Raw genomic sequence first — 14,777 nt, 5'->3', positions numbered from 1 at the left:
CTTCGTCGTTACAGCCTCATGCTTTGTAATGATTCAGTTCACAACTTCTTTATGCTCTTCTACAACCCTTCTTAGCTCAACACCCAGGGTCGCGACCTCGTTGGATAGTGCATAATTATTCACTTGTTCAGCTCTTAACTTCCCAGCAAGCTCATCCTTTTGTTTGTATAGCACCTTATTCTTAGTCCTCATTTTCTACCATCGCTCCTAAATACTCTTAAGATTTCCTTCAAACTCCCTTTGAGTAGCCTCCGTCCCAATAATTTTCTCTTTAAGGCCTAAACTGATCATGGAGGCCTCAGCAATGAAGGCTTGTAGAGAGGACCTGAATGTAACAATGTAGATTTTTGTGAACTCCTAGGTGAGTCATCATCACATATCTTCTTCTTCGCAGCCTCTGGCACTGAAGCTCTCCACTATTTTAAGCAGTTACCTCCCCAGTGAAAGGTATAATAAGGAGAGAGATACAGGCAGGAGGAGAGTTATCGCGAGCAATGACAGGAGAACTCTTACGAGCCATAGTTTGTAAGCACACTGAAGGGGAAGCAGAGGTTGTAACAGTCCAGTTTTGACCCTAGTCGGAACAGTGGTTTTGGGACCACAAATCTGAGTCAAAAAATATTTAAATATTATTTTCAGTGCTTATAATATATGGATTAGTATGTGTGAAAGTCTCGTATGAAAATTTAAATGTTTGTGTGCTTAATTTTGAAAAATGACCTAATCGAGTAAAATGTTAAAGTGGCCTTCTAATTGTTAAAGTGCCTATTTGTTTTGGTTTTATAATTGTGAGGTTCTTATGTGGTTATTTAACCATTGGAAGTTTGAATGGACATAAATAACCATCCATTAAGTGAATTTGTAATGGATTATTAAAGGTTAAAATTGTGAAAGAATTATTAATGTTAATTAAAATAAAACAAAGGCATGAAAATCAAGTCATTTGTGTTCATCTTCAACCGAAAATCAAAATAAAAGAAAAGAAAAAGAGTTAGCTAGGGCTCGGCCATACTAAAGCTCAATTGAAAGTTCATTTTTGTTCCGTTTTTGATAATTTCTCCGTTTTTTTAATCGTTGCTTTGCATACTATCAAGCCCATGTCTCTTTTTTGATTTTGTTGATGATTTTGAGTTATGCCATTGATGAAACAATGAGTTTTGTGAAGTTAGTTGTTGGTAAATGGAAAATATAATTTCAGTTAATATCTTTTATCTTTCGATTTTTGATGATTTTGAGTACAATGGGCTAAATTGTGAAATTTGTAATTTGAGGGACTAAAATGTGAAATAAATGAAATATGTAGACTTGTGTGAGTGCTATGAATATTCGGCCAAGCATGAGTATGTGCAAATTATGTGTATTTTGTGATTTTGTGAAATAGGGACTAAAGTGTCAAAATGTGAAAATGTGAGGGCTACTTTGCAAAATGCCCTAAATATGTGTTTATGGATTGTTTTGAATAAATTTGTGATTGAATAAGTTAAATTTAAATTTATATAGATCAAGAGTTAAAGAAAATAGAGTTAGATTGAGGAAAGTCGAAAGTTGTCGAGTAACCGATTCCATCTATTCGAATCCCTACGAAGTAAGTCGATATACAAATAAGCTTGTTTGAATTGAATTATTATTATTCATTTGATATTGAACTCTGATAAATGAATGTTTGAGCTAAATGTATGTTATCCGAGAAAGTATCGACAAGGTTCCGACATCTGAAAAGCCCCGTACGAACCTTAGGAATAGTGAAGATACATATGTCATGACATAGGATCTTATATGTGTTTTCGTGTAAGACCATGTCTGGGACATCGGCATTGTATTTGATTTCATGTAAGACCCTGTTTGGGATAGTGGCATTGATGTTTGATTGCATGTAAGACCACGTTTAGGACGTTGGCATTGTATATGGTTCCCAAGCTTTCCACGTATCCTTATGTTTCTAAATGGTTCAAACAGGTATTCCGAAAAATGAATGACTTGTGAAATACATATCTGATTCAGGTACGTTTGAAATGAGTATCACATTTGATAGTGAAAGGTAAGTATGTATTCTTTAATGAACAAAAGATGATATGTGGTAAAAACATGAGAAATTATGCTATATGTGTCATACAAATTGGAAGATATGAAATGTATGTGAATATGGTAGTTGTAATAGTTTATGACTTAAAGTATATGTAATTTGATAATGAATTAATGTTTACTGTGTTAAGTTTATTTGTATATGGCTTACTAAGCTTTTTTAAGCTTACTCTGTGTGTCTTTTAACTGTATTATAGATATCATAGCTACTGGAAGCTCGGGGATCATTTTGGATCATCACTGCACTATCAAACTTCATTTTGGTACTTTTCGAAAATGTAAATATTGGAGTATAGCATGTATAGGCTAGAAGTACTTTGAATATGTTTTGAAATGTGTATATATCTAGCCATGTGATTTGGCTTGATTATGGATATGTTTATAAATGAGTTGTGGTATAAGTTATATGATGAAGTTATGTTTATGACATGTTCTTGTTTGGCTAAAATAAATGGTCAATCTGGCAAGTATTTGGTAAGTTCATAGTATGAGGTGGAGTGGTATGTATTAAGGTTTATAAACCATATGTTTTGAGATGTTTTTGTCTTATGTTTTGGAATAAAATAGTAAAGTTATTAAACATGAAATTGGTTAGCAATGATATAACATGAATGGTTAAAGTTTTGGTTGTGAATTGGATGTGAACTGGTTAAGAAATGTTGTGATTTTGGTTGCTTGTAGATTTGATTTAAATGGGTGGCAAATTGGCTTTTCTAATGTCTTATTTTTGTCCACACCGGCAGATACACAGGCGTGTGTCTCAGCCGTGTGCTAGACACAGTCATGTTGTACGGCCGTGTGTCCCTTGAGGTACCCTATAATTTTAAGTCAGGTTCAAGCACGGCCAAGGCACACGGGCATGTGGCTAGTCGTGTGGCTCAAGTCAGACTCGACCACGGCCAAGGCACGCGGGCGTGTCTTGTGGCCTTGTGAGCAAGTCAGTATGTATGCCCTGTTTTGACACGGCCTATTCACATGGGCGTGTGACATGTACTTGTTTGAAAAATGTTTAAATTTCGGAGAAATTTGTATGTGTTCGGTTTAGTCCCGACCCTTTTCTAATGCATGTTTATGGTCCTGATGACCTATATAAGGGACTCTATACTAATGTTGATCACTGATGCTTTGACGTTTATGAAATGAAAGTTAAATGTTTCGATTTGTCTGTAATGCCTTTAACCTTAGTTCGGCGACGGATACGGGTTAGGGTTGTTACATTTTGTTAGTATCAGAGCTATGGTTTAGTCGGTTCTAGGACTGCCATAGCGTATGTGAGTCGAGCTATACATGCCATATTTATGAACTGCGATAGTGTGATGAATGAAATGTGCTTTTATATAGCAAATGGATCCCGGCCGAGCAGTAGCTGATGATGTCGAAAGCAATGCGCCTGCCCCCGCGTAAGGGACGACGCCATCTGATTCTAGACCGGCTACGAGTAGCGGTGATGGTGAGGCTAGACAAGCCTTCTATCAGATGATGAACAATTGGTTTAGCCAATATATTAGAACCAATCCGGCTATTCAACAACCTCCACCCTCGGTTAATTCGCCACCAGCTCCTGTTATGCCATCAGTGAATCTGGTTTAGATAAGTAAGCCTCTGGTAGATAACATTAGAAAGTATGGGGCCGAAGAGTTCTAAGCTGCAACAAATGATGATGCTGAAAGGGCCGAGTGGAAACACAAAAATTTATATGTTTTTTCATACCCATTTTTACTTAAATTCGTGCAAATCCAGTTAAATTCTTGTCGAAAAATATTTAAATATTATAAAATAATTAAATTGTATTAAAAATATGAACATGGTGAATTTTAGTTAATTTTATACCTAATTTTGATTAATTTTGACTATTTTTGACAAATACGCGCAAAGGGCAAAAATTGGCTCCGCTGACACTGCTGAAAGCACAAAACCAAGAAGCAATTTGAAGTATCAAGGCACATTAATTTCCAACCTAAGACGGTCCAGAAATGTGTATTAATTAATAATTTAATTAATTTTAATTTATTCCCCATTTAATTTGGGTTAAATAAATTATTTTTAATTAATAATGGAGAAAGGGTTCAGTTGAGCCGCACTGGTCAAACCAAATTGAGTGAACCAAACGAGCCACTATTTGGGCAGCCCATAACCGTCCATATGCTGACCCAAATCAGCATTTTAGCTGACTAAAAATGCTTGCAAAAAGGCCCTTGAAAGACTTCCAAATTGCATTCAAACCTCACCTTTAATTGTGGCTTTGTAGATTTGCCCCAGGCTATTTTTAGCAAAGTTGAAAGTCTCAAATTTTGCCAAGTACATGGCCGACCATAGGGGGCTATTTGGCTGCTGGAATTTTCTATTTTTAGCAGCCACAATCAGCTATAAAAGCCACCCCTTGCTGATCATTCAAACCATCCCTGAATCCTACAACATTCTCTCATTCTCTCTTCTCCTCTCTCACTTTTCTCTCCATTTTTTTTCCATCTCATTTCCCTTTTTGTTCAAGTGTCAATTTCTTCTCTTGGGAAAGAGGCTCTCATCAGCCATTTTGGAGCAGCAATTAGGTGTTCATAAGCTACCTTGATAGCCGAGGGCAACGAAGAACGAAGAACGAAGAACGGAGCAACTAGTCAAGTCACGGAGAAACATTGGATTTGCTTCTTGTTCCCTATCTCTTTAATTTTTGTTGTTGTTTTGACGAATATGTTTATGAACATTTATGCTATTGATATGGTTATTTTAATCAATTTAGCTTAAGTTAAGTTTGTATTGGGTTGATTATATTCTGCCTGCTTGAATTGTTAAAATGATGTTTATGTTGTTATAGGCCTCGGTAAATTGCTTGGTTAAGGAAAATCATGCCTAAGTTATTTGAGCAATATAATTGTTAAATAACTAATGAATTAATTATTAAATCATATTGAAATTATAATTAATAGACACAATGCTTAATTAGTGCATGTTTATTCTTCTAAGGTAGCTGAAGTTTAAATTAGCATTGTATTCGGTGATACATATGCCTTGCATAACTTCCAAGATTTTTGTGATTAAACTGTTTCAAGGTAGAAATACCCTGTTACCTCACTTAATCTTTTATATGCTTGTGAAGATTAATTAACCGCTTGGATTGACATTGAAAAATGTTCAAGAGATTGATTAATTTAATAAGTATGTATGAGCAGTAGTTAGCAAATTACCGAGTTGCCGTGAATTTATTTGTAGCAATATAAACATAAACTTAATAATTCTAAGTTAAAGAAATGTAATTAATCCAACACAAGTATGTTATCTTGATTAAATCTTATTTGAAATTGTGCATTAGAACTCCTTTGTTTTATTTTAATTATTTACTTAGTTTTTAAATAGTTTTGACCATCTTTTAAAACCAAATTATTTTTACCTCGCCAAAGTGTTTTACAATTAATTTCATAAATAACTCTTTTTTCAGTCCCTGTGGGTACGATAACTCGACAATTACTTGTCACTTTATTACTTGTTGCGATTGTGTACACTTGCACATTTTTTGTCGTTCCACCGAGTTCAGTGTTAAACAACACGATAAGAGTATTTGATAAATTATCTTTGAATCCTGAAGAATGCATAAAATGTACCATTTCACTTTAGAAAGATACGGCGTACCACTGGTGGAAAACTTTAATATCTGTAGTTTCAAGTGAGCGGGTTACCTGGGATTTCTTCCAAGCTGAATTTCGAAAGAAGTACATCAGTCAGAGATTTATCGACCAAAAACTTAAAGAGTTTCTCGAGCTTAAACAAGGTCGTATGTCTATCACAGAATACAAGCGGGAATTTGTAAGATTGAGTTAGTATGTTCGTGAATGTGTATCTACGGAAGCAATAATGTGTAAAAGATTTGAAGATGGTTTGAACGAGGATATCTGTTTGCTAGTTGAGATTCTTGAAATTAAAGAATTCATTTTGCTTGTTGAATGAGCATGTAAAGCTGAAAATCTTGGGAAAGAGAAAAGAAAAGCTTATTATAAAGCTAGAGAAGTGCGGAAGAGATTATTGGGCAAGTCATTTCAATCTGCATCAAAGAAATTTCGAAATGATAGTAGCCATTCAAAGACTAATGTGGGATATTTGAATAGAGATCGTACAAGATCGCATTTGAGCTTCAAAGCTCCAGCTACATTTGTTGCTAGTGTTGGAAATGCTAAGTCCGATCGCCTTGAATGCAAGCATTATGGTAAAAGACATCTCAGTAATTGTAGACTGTATGATCGGGCTTATTTTAGTTGTGGATCTTTAGACCACTTTATCCGTGATTGCCCTGAATTTATTGAGCAAGAAAGTGTACAAAATTCTAGACCGAGTGGTAATGCTTATCGTGGTAGACCTCCCAAAAATACGAAAAATGTAAGTGGCAGTTAGAGAGGGACAAAAGATACAGCTGTTAGATCCGAGGCTCGTGCACCTGCCAAATCCTATGTTATTCGAGCTCATGAGGAAGCTTCGTCTCCAGATGTGATTACGGGTACATTTACTCTTTATGATACTTCTGTGATTGCTTTGATAGATCCTGGATCAACACATTTGTATATATGCATGAACTTAGTGAACAGTAAGACTTTTCCTGTAGAGTCTACTGAATTTGTAGTTAGAGTTTCGAACCCCCTAAGCAAATGTATTTTGGTTGATAAAGTCTACAAGAATTGTCCGTTAATGTTTCGAGACATTTATTTTCCGGGTAATTTGACGCAATTACCTTTCGATGAATTTGATATAATTCTGGGTATGGATTGGTTAACTTTGCATGATGCTGTTGTGAACTGCAAACAGAAAACTATTGATTTGAGATGCAAGAGTGATGAAATAGTCAGAATTGAATCTAGTGATTTGAATGGATTGCCTGCTGTAATATCTTCGATGAAAGCTTTGAATATTGTAAGAAAGGGTTGTGAAGCCTATTTTTCTTATGTGATTGATTCGAGAATGTTAGAAAAGAAAGTTGAATCTGTGTCTGTTGTCTGTGAGTTCCCTGATGTGTTTCCTGAAGAACTTCTAGGTTTACCTCCGGTTAGAGAAGTTAAATTTGGCATTAAATTGGTACCTAGTACTACTCCAATTTCGATAGCTCCGTACTGAACTAAAAGAATTAAAGTCTCAGTTGCAAGAATTAATCGATAGAGGGTTTGCTAGACCGAGTTTCTCACCTTGGGGTGCTCCGGTTCTATTTGTGAAAAAGAAAGATGGTATGATGAGAATGCGTATCGATTATCATCAGTTGAACAAAGTGACTATTAATAATAAGTATCCTCTACCCCGAATTGACGATTTGTTTGATCAATTGAAAGGAGCTTCTGTGTTTTCGAAGATAGATTTGAGATCAGGCTATTATCAGTTGCGAGTGAAAGATTTAGACATTCTGAAAATTACTTTTAGAACGAGGTATGGCCACTATGAATTCTTAGTTATGCCTTTCGGATTAACTAACGCACTGCTATCTTTATGGATTTGATGAATAAAATTTTTAGACCATATCTAGATCAATTTGTTGTTGTATTCATTGATGACATATTGATTTATTCACGTGATGAATCCGAACATGCCGAGCATTTGAGATTAATGCTACAGATTCTACGAGATAAAAAATTATATGTAAAGTTCAGTAAATGTGAATTCTGGTTGCGAGAAGTTGGTTTTCTGGGTCATATTGTATCAGCATCTGGTATTAGAGTTGATCCGAGCAAGATTTCAGCTATTTTGGATTGGAAACCTCCGAGGAATGTCTCTGAAGTCCGTAGTTTTCTGGGACTTTTCGGTTATTATAGAAGGTTTGTACAAGGCTTTTCTATGATTGCAACTCCGTTAACGAAGCTACTTCAGAAAGATATGAAGTTTGAATGGTCTGAAAATTGTCAGAACAATTTTGATCAGTTGAAAACTTTGTTGATTGAAGCTCCGGTATTGGTACAACCTGAATCGGGTAAAGAATTTGTGATCTTCAGTGATGCTTCGTTGATCGGACTTGGATGTGTTTTGATGCAAAAAGGCAAATTCATTGCTTATGCTTCAAGACAGTTAAAGCCGCACGAAAAGAACTATCCGACACACGATCTTAAGTTAGCTACGATTGTGTTTGCTCCAAAGATTTGGCGTCATTACCTGTTCGGTGAGAGATGTCACGTATATTCTGATCATAAGAGTTTGAAGTATATGATGACTCAGAAAGATTTGAATCTATGACAGAAAATGTTGCTTGAATTGCTTAAAAACTATGAACTTGTGATAGATTATCATCCCGGAAAAGTAAATGTTGTTGCTGATGCCTTGAGTCTAAAGTCATTGTTTGCTTTGCATGTAATGAATGCTCATTTGGTTTTGTCTGATGATGTTTCAGTTTCAGCTAAATTGAAAGCAAGACCTTTGTTCTTACAGCAGATTATCGAAGCTCAGAAGATTGATAATGAGATTTTAGCTAAACGAGCTCAGTGTAATGTAGAGTCTGATTCAGAATTCAGAGTTGATAAAGATGATTGTCTGAAATTTCGAGATAGAATTTGTGTTCCGAGAAATCTAGAGTTAATTCAGATGATTTTGAATAAAGCTCATAACAGTCAGTTATCTGTTCACCCGGGAAGTATGAAAATGTATAATGAACTAAAACAACTTTATTGGTGGCAAGTAATGAAACGAGACATTTTTTACTTTGTTTCGAAATGTTTAGTCTATCAGCAAATAAAAGCTGAGCATTAGGTACCTTCTGGGTTGCTTCAACCGATTATGATACCTGAGTGGAAATGGGACAGAGTCACAATAGATTTTGTATCTGGTCTACCGTTGACACCGAGTAAGAAAGATGCAATCTGGGTTATTGTGGATAGATTGACTAAATTGGCTCACTTTGTTCCGGTTCATACAGATTATTCGCTTGACAAGCTTGCTGAGTTATATGTTTCTCAGATTGTAAGATTGCACGGTGTGCTTATTTCTATTATTTCGAATAGAGATCTGAGGTTTACATCGTGGTTTTGGAAGAAACTGCAAGATGTGCTAGGTACTAAATTACATTTTAGCACTGTTTTCCATTCGCAAACAGATGGTCAGTCTGAGAAAATCATTCAGATACTTGAGGATATGTTGAGATGTTGCATTCTCGAGTTTAAAGGTACGTAGGAACAATATTTACCTTTGATTGAATTCGCTTATAATAATAGTTTTCAGTCGAGCATTAAAATGGCACCATACGAAGCTTTATATGATCGTAAATGTCGTACACCTTTGTATTAGACTGAGCTCAGTGAAAATAAGATTCATGGAATTGATTTGATAAAAGAAACTGAACAGAAAGTAAAAGTAATTCGAGATAGTTTGAAAGCAGCTTCTGATCATCAGAAATCTTATGTGGATCTAAAAAGAAAAGATATTGAGTTTGAGATCGGCGACAGAGTGTTTTTGAAGGTGTCTCCATGAAAGAAATTACTTCGTTTCAGTAGAAAAGGTAAATTGAGTCTGAGATTCATTGGGTCGTATGAGATTACCGAGTGTATTGGGTCGGTAGCATATAGATTATTGTTGCCACCAGAGTTAGAAAAGATTTATGATGTGTTTCACGTATCGATGCTTCGGCAATACAGATCTAATCCGTCGCATGTGATTTCCCCTTTTGAGATTGAAATTCAATCTGATATGCCTTACGAAGAAAAGCCGATCTGATCTTAGCTCGGGAGGTTAAAGAACTACGAAATAAGAAAATTTCATTAGTAAAAGTGATGTGGTATCGACACGGTATTGAAGAGGCCACGTCGGAGCCTGAAGATGCTATGAGACGACAATATTCGAATATGTTTAACGGTAAGATTTTCGGGGATAAAAATCCGTAAAGGGGGGAGAATTGTAACAGTCCGGTTTTGACCCTAGTCGGAATAGTGGTTTCAGGACCACAACTCCGAGTTAGAAAAATATTTATATATTATTTTTTGTGCTTATGATATATGAATTAGTATGTGTGAAAGTTTCATATGAAAATTTAAATGTTTGTATGCTTAATTTTGAAAAAGGACCTAATCACATAAAATGTTAAAGTGACCTTCTAATTGTTAAAGTACCTATTTGATTTGGTTTTATAATTGTGAGGTCCTTATGTGGTTATTTGACCATTGGAAGTTTGAATGGACATAAATAACCATCCATTAAGTGAATTTGTAATGGATTATTAAAGGTTAAAATTATAAAAGAATTATTAATATTAATTAAAATAAAACAAAGGCATGAAAATCAAGTCATTTGTGTTCATCTTCAACCAAAAATCAAAATAAAAGAAAAGAAAAAGAGTTAGCTAGGTTTCGGCCATACTAAAGCTCAATTGAAGGTTCGCTTTTGTTCCATTTTTGATAATTTCTACGTTTTTGTAATCGTTGCTTTGTATACTATCAAGCCCATGTCTCAATTTTTTATTTTCTGGATGATTTTGAGTTATGCCATTGATGAAACAATGAGTTTTGTGAAGTTAGTTGTTGATAAATAGAAAATATAATTTGGGTTAATATCTTTTATCTTTGGATTTTTGATGATTTTGAGTAAAATGGGCTAAATTGTGAAATTTGTAATTTGAGGGACTAAAATGTGATAAATGAAATGTGTGGACTTGTATGAGTGCTATGAATATTCGGCCAAGCATGAGTATGTGCAAATTATGTGTATTTTGTGATTTTGTGAAATAGGGACTAAAGTGTCAAAATGTGAAAATGTGAGGGCTAGTTTGCAAAATACCCTAAATATGTGTTTATGGATTGTTTTGAATAAATTTGTGATTGAATAAGTTAAATTTAAATTTATATAGATCAAGAGTTAAAGAAAATGGAGTTAGATCGAGGAAAGTCGAAAGTCGTCGAGTAACCGATTCCATTTATCTGAATCCCTACGAGGTAAGTCGATATACAAATAAGCTTGTTTGAATTGAATTATTATCATTCATTTGATATCAAATTTTGATGAATGAATGTTCGAGCTAAATGTATGCTATCTGAGAAAGTATCGACAAGGTTCCGAGGTTTGAAAAGCTCCGTACGAACCTTAGGAATAGTTAGGATACATATGTCATGACATAGGATCTGATATGTGTTGTCGTGTAAGACCACGTCTAGGACGTTGGCATCGACTTCTATTTTATGTGTAAGACCATGTTTGGGACATCGGCATCGTATTTGATTTCGTGTAAGACCCTGTCTGGGACAGTGGCATCGATGTTTGATTGCATGTAAGACTATGTCTGGGACGTTGGCATTGTATTTTCTTCCCAAGTTTTTCACGTATCCTTACGTTTCCAAATGGTTCAAAAGGGTATTCCGAAAAATGAATGACTTGTGAAATACATATCCGATTCAGGTACGTTCGAAATGAGTATCACATTTGATAGTGAAAGGTAAGTATGTATTCTTTAATGAACAAAAGATGATATGTGGTAAAAACATGAGAAATTATGCTATATGTGTCATGGAAATTGGAAGATATGAAATGTATGTGAATATGGTAGTTGTAATAGTTTATGACTTAAAGTATATGTAATTTGATAATGAATTAATGTTTAATGTGTTAAGTTTATTTGTATATGGCTTACTAATATTTTATAAGCTTACTTTGTGTGTCTTTTAACTGTATTACAGATATCGTAGCTACTGAAAGCTCGGGGATCATTATGGATCATCACTGCACTATCGAACTTCACTTTGGTACATTTTGGAAATGTAAATATTGGAGTATGGCATGTATAGGCTAGAAGTACTTTGAATATGTTGTGAAATGTGTATATATCTAGCCATGTGATTTGGCTTGATTATGGATATGTTTATAAATGAGTTGTGGTATAAGTTATATGATGAAGTTATATTTATGACATGTTCTTGTTTGGCCAAAATAAATGGTCAATCTGGCAAGTATTTGGTAAGTTCATAGTATGAGGTGGAGTGGTATGTATTAAGGCTTATAAACCATATGTTTTTAAATGTTTTTGTCTTATGTTTTGGCATAAAATAGCAAGGTTATTAAGCGTGAAATTGGTTGGCAATGATATAACATGAATGGTTAAAGTTTTGGTTGTGAATTGGATGTGAACTGGTTAAGAAATGTTGTGATTTTGGTTGCTTGTAGGTTTGATTTAAATGGGTGCAAATTGGCTTTTCTAATGGCTTATTTTTTTCTACACGGGCAGAGACATCGGTGTGTGTCTCACCGTGTGCGACACACGGTCATGTTGTACGGTTGTGTGTCCCCTGGGGTACCCTACAATTTTAAGTCAAGTTCGAGCACGGCCAAGGCACACGGGCGTGCGGCTAGTCATGTGGCTCAAGTCAGACTCGACCACGGCCAAGGCACACGAGCGTGTCTTGTGGCTGTGTGAGCAAGTCAATATGTATGCCCTGTTTTGACATGGCCTAGACACACGGGCGTGTCTAATGCCGTGTAAGGTACACGGCCTATTCACACGGGCGTGTAACCTGTACTTGTTTGAAAAATGTTTAAGTTATTGAAAAAATTTGTATGTGTTTGGTTTAGTCCCGACCCTTTTTCTAATACATGTTTATGGTCCCGATGACCTATATAAGGGACTCTATAGTGATGTTGATCACTGATGCTTTGATGTTTATGAAATGAAAGTTAAATGTTCCGATTTGTCTGGTAATGCCTTTAACCCTAGTCCGACGACGGATACGGGTTAGGGGTGTTATAGGGGTGGTGGTCATCATAGTAGAAATCCCAACGCAATCTGCCCTCTTTTTGTAGTGAGACTATCTTGCCACTATCTGTCTCCTCCTTACTGCTAACCACCCTGTTAATAGCTCTCATATTAGTTCTGCGCCTCTTGCGCTGAGCTCTCAAAGCAATTCATAGGTTCACAGCCCCAATAATGTCTATGGCTTCGTTAAGTTCCTGTGAAGTGCTGTTAGTTTCCTCAGTATCACTTTCTAAATTGTGAGTTGTGCCTCTATCACTAAAATCCTAGCATTAGCAAGAGCAATTATCAAATTAATGTAAGGACCACTTCTTGCCCATTGTGAGCTTAACACCACCCAGGGACGAAGCTTTATCTTACAATAATTGTAATAGAAATTTCTATGTTTTTCTTCAATCCTATTAGAATTTGGCTTAAATGATCGTCGTCACCATAGAGCACGTGTGGCCATGATCGTCCTTCAAGGACCACACCTAACGCCTCAACAACTTCTCTATTGTTACCCCGCTTATATCCATTAGGGCTTTGACCCTCCAAATAGTATGTGAAAACGTTTCTCACAGTTATGACATCTTCATTAACCAGGGAACTGCCAACGCGGAGCCTTCTCAACTAGGCCTCATCCCCATCTGTTCTAATAGTTTTCTAGAAGGAGCACATATCCCCATCGGCAATGACCATTCTATAAGAAATCCAAACCTATCTGTGAGCTTGCATTTGACCCTAATATACTTCCTCCAGCTCAACCAAAGGTTGGGACATCGGTTCGCAATTATGGTTGGACATTTTTTCTCAAAGAGAAAAGTAATGAAAATCTAGTTTGGGGCTTTTAACAGATAAGACTCTGGAAAACTGCTAGCTATGGTACTTCATTGCGGTGGCAACCGTCAATAAAGTAGGCCACCAGGTCCACCATGAAAATCCACAAAATTGACCAGGGGCAATCTAGTAATCATCAAAGAGATGGCAGAAGAACCGATTCACCCAGCTTCCAAAGCGTAGAAGAGGTCACTAAGCCTATGCGAACCCTCAGGAATAGGGAATTCGTAGGGAAAATTGTGAATCTTGATTCCTCGCGCATGTAAGGCCCGATGCATCTCTTTGTATTTTGTAGTGCAGGGGGAAAAGTTGGCTTCGATAAGGGTTTTAGAAGTACGCTCCCATGGTGGGCAATGCAGTACTAATTGACTATAAGCTCCTCTCATTCTTGACATGTTCTTGACACAGAAAGAAGAAGAAAAGAATAGATGAAAATTTAAAACCTAAAACAAGCTGAAAGAAGAAGAAAAGAATAGATGAAATTTAAAACCTAAAACGAGAAATTAATGAGATTTACTTTGAAGAAAACTTCGATTGATTCCGATTACAAAAAAATTAAGAGTGTGAGTTTTAGAGTTTCAAAAAACCCTATTAAAGAAGTCTTTTCCCTCTACGTTCTGACAGTTCAGATAAACGAGGGACACCAATGGTCACATACACGCGAGCACAATCCGTCCTTACACGTGGCAGAGCTGACATAAGATCGCAATAGACTTTTCATATTTTGTAGGCTGTAATAAACGCGAAGTGATGGCCCTATGGAGCACCACTTTATAACCCTCCTTAGGCCCACTAGGGGGGACTAGATTGTCATGCAATAATAGTCACAGACCCGAGACCTAGATAAGCTTCAGGTCGCCGACCTGCGACCTGGCCACACCCCACCAAATGGGTGCATACGAGACATACAACGAGATAACAGTTAGGGGAGCTCGCGGTATTGGCTCGCAGGAGTTGAATGGAGCTCGCAGTATCAGCTTGCAAGAGCTGAAGTGAATTTGCGACCCTAGCTCGCATACACTCAAAGAGTTCGTATAGAGGGGACCGCGAACTCCAAGATGCGACTTGGAACAATACACATGTCCAACATGCCCAAGGCCTACTCAGAGTGTCAGTCTTATGAATAGTGGGGTTAAGTCATTAATAGTGGAGTTAAATCATTAACAGTGATAATACGTATTTATACCCGAATGTT

The sequence above is a fragment of the Gossypium arboreum genome, chromosome 3, assembly GCF_025698485.1.
Source record: "Gossypium arboreum isolate Shixiya-1 chromosome 3, ASM2569848v2, whole genome shotgun sequence".
Taxonomy (NCBI): domain Eukaryota; kingdom Viridiplantae; phylum Streptophyta; class Magnoliopsida; order Malvales; family Malvaceae; genus Gossypium; species Gossypium arboreum.
This window is presented reverse-complemented; position numbering follows the sequence as displayed.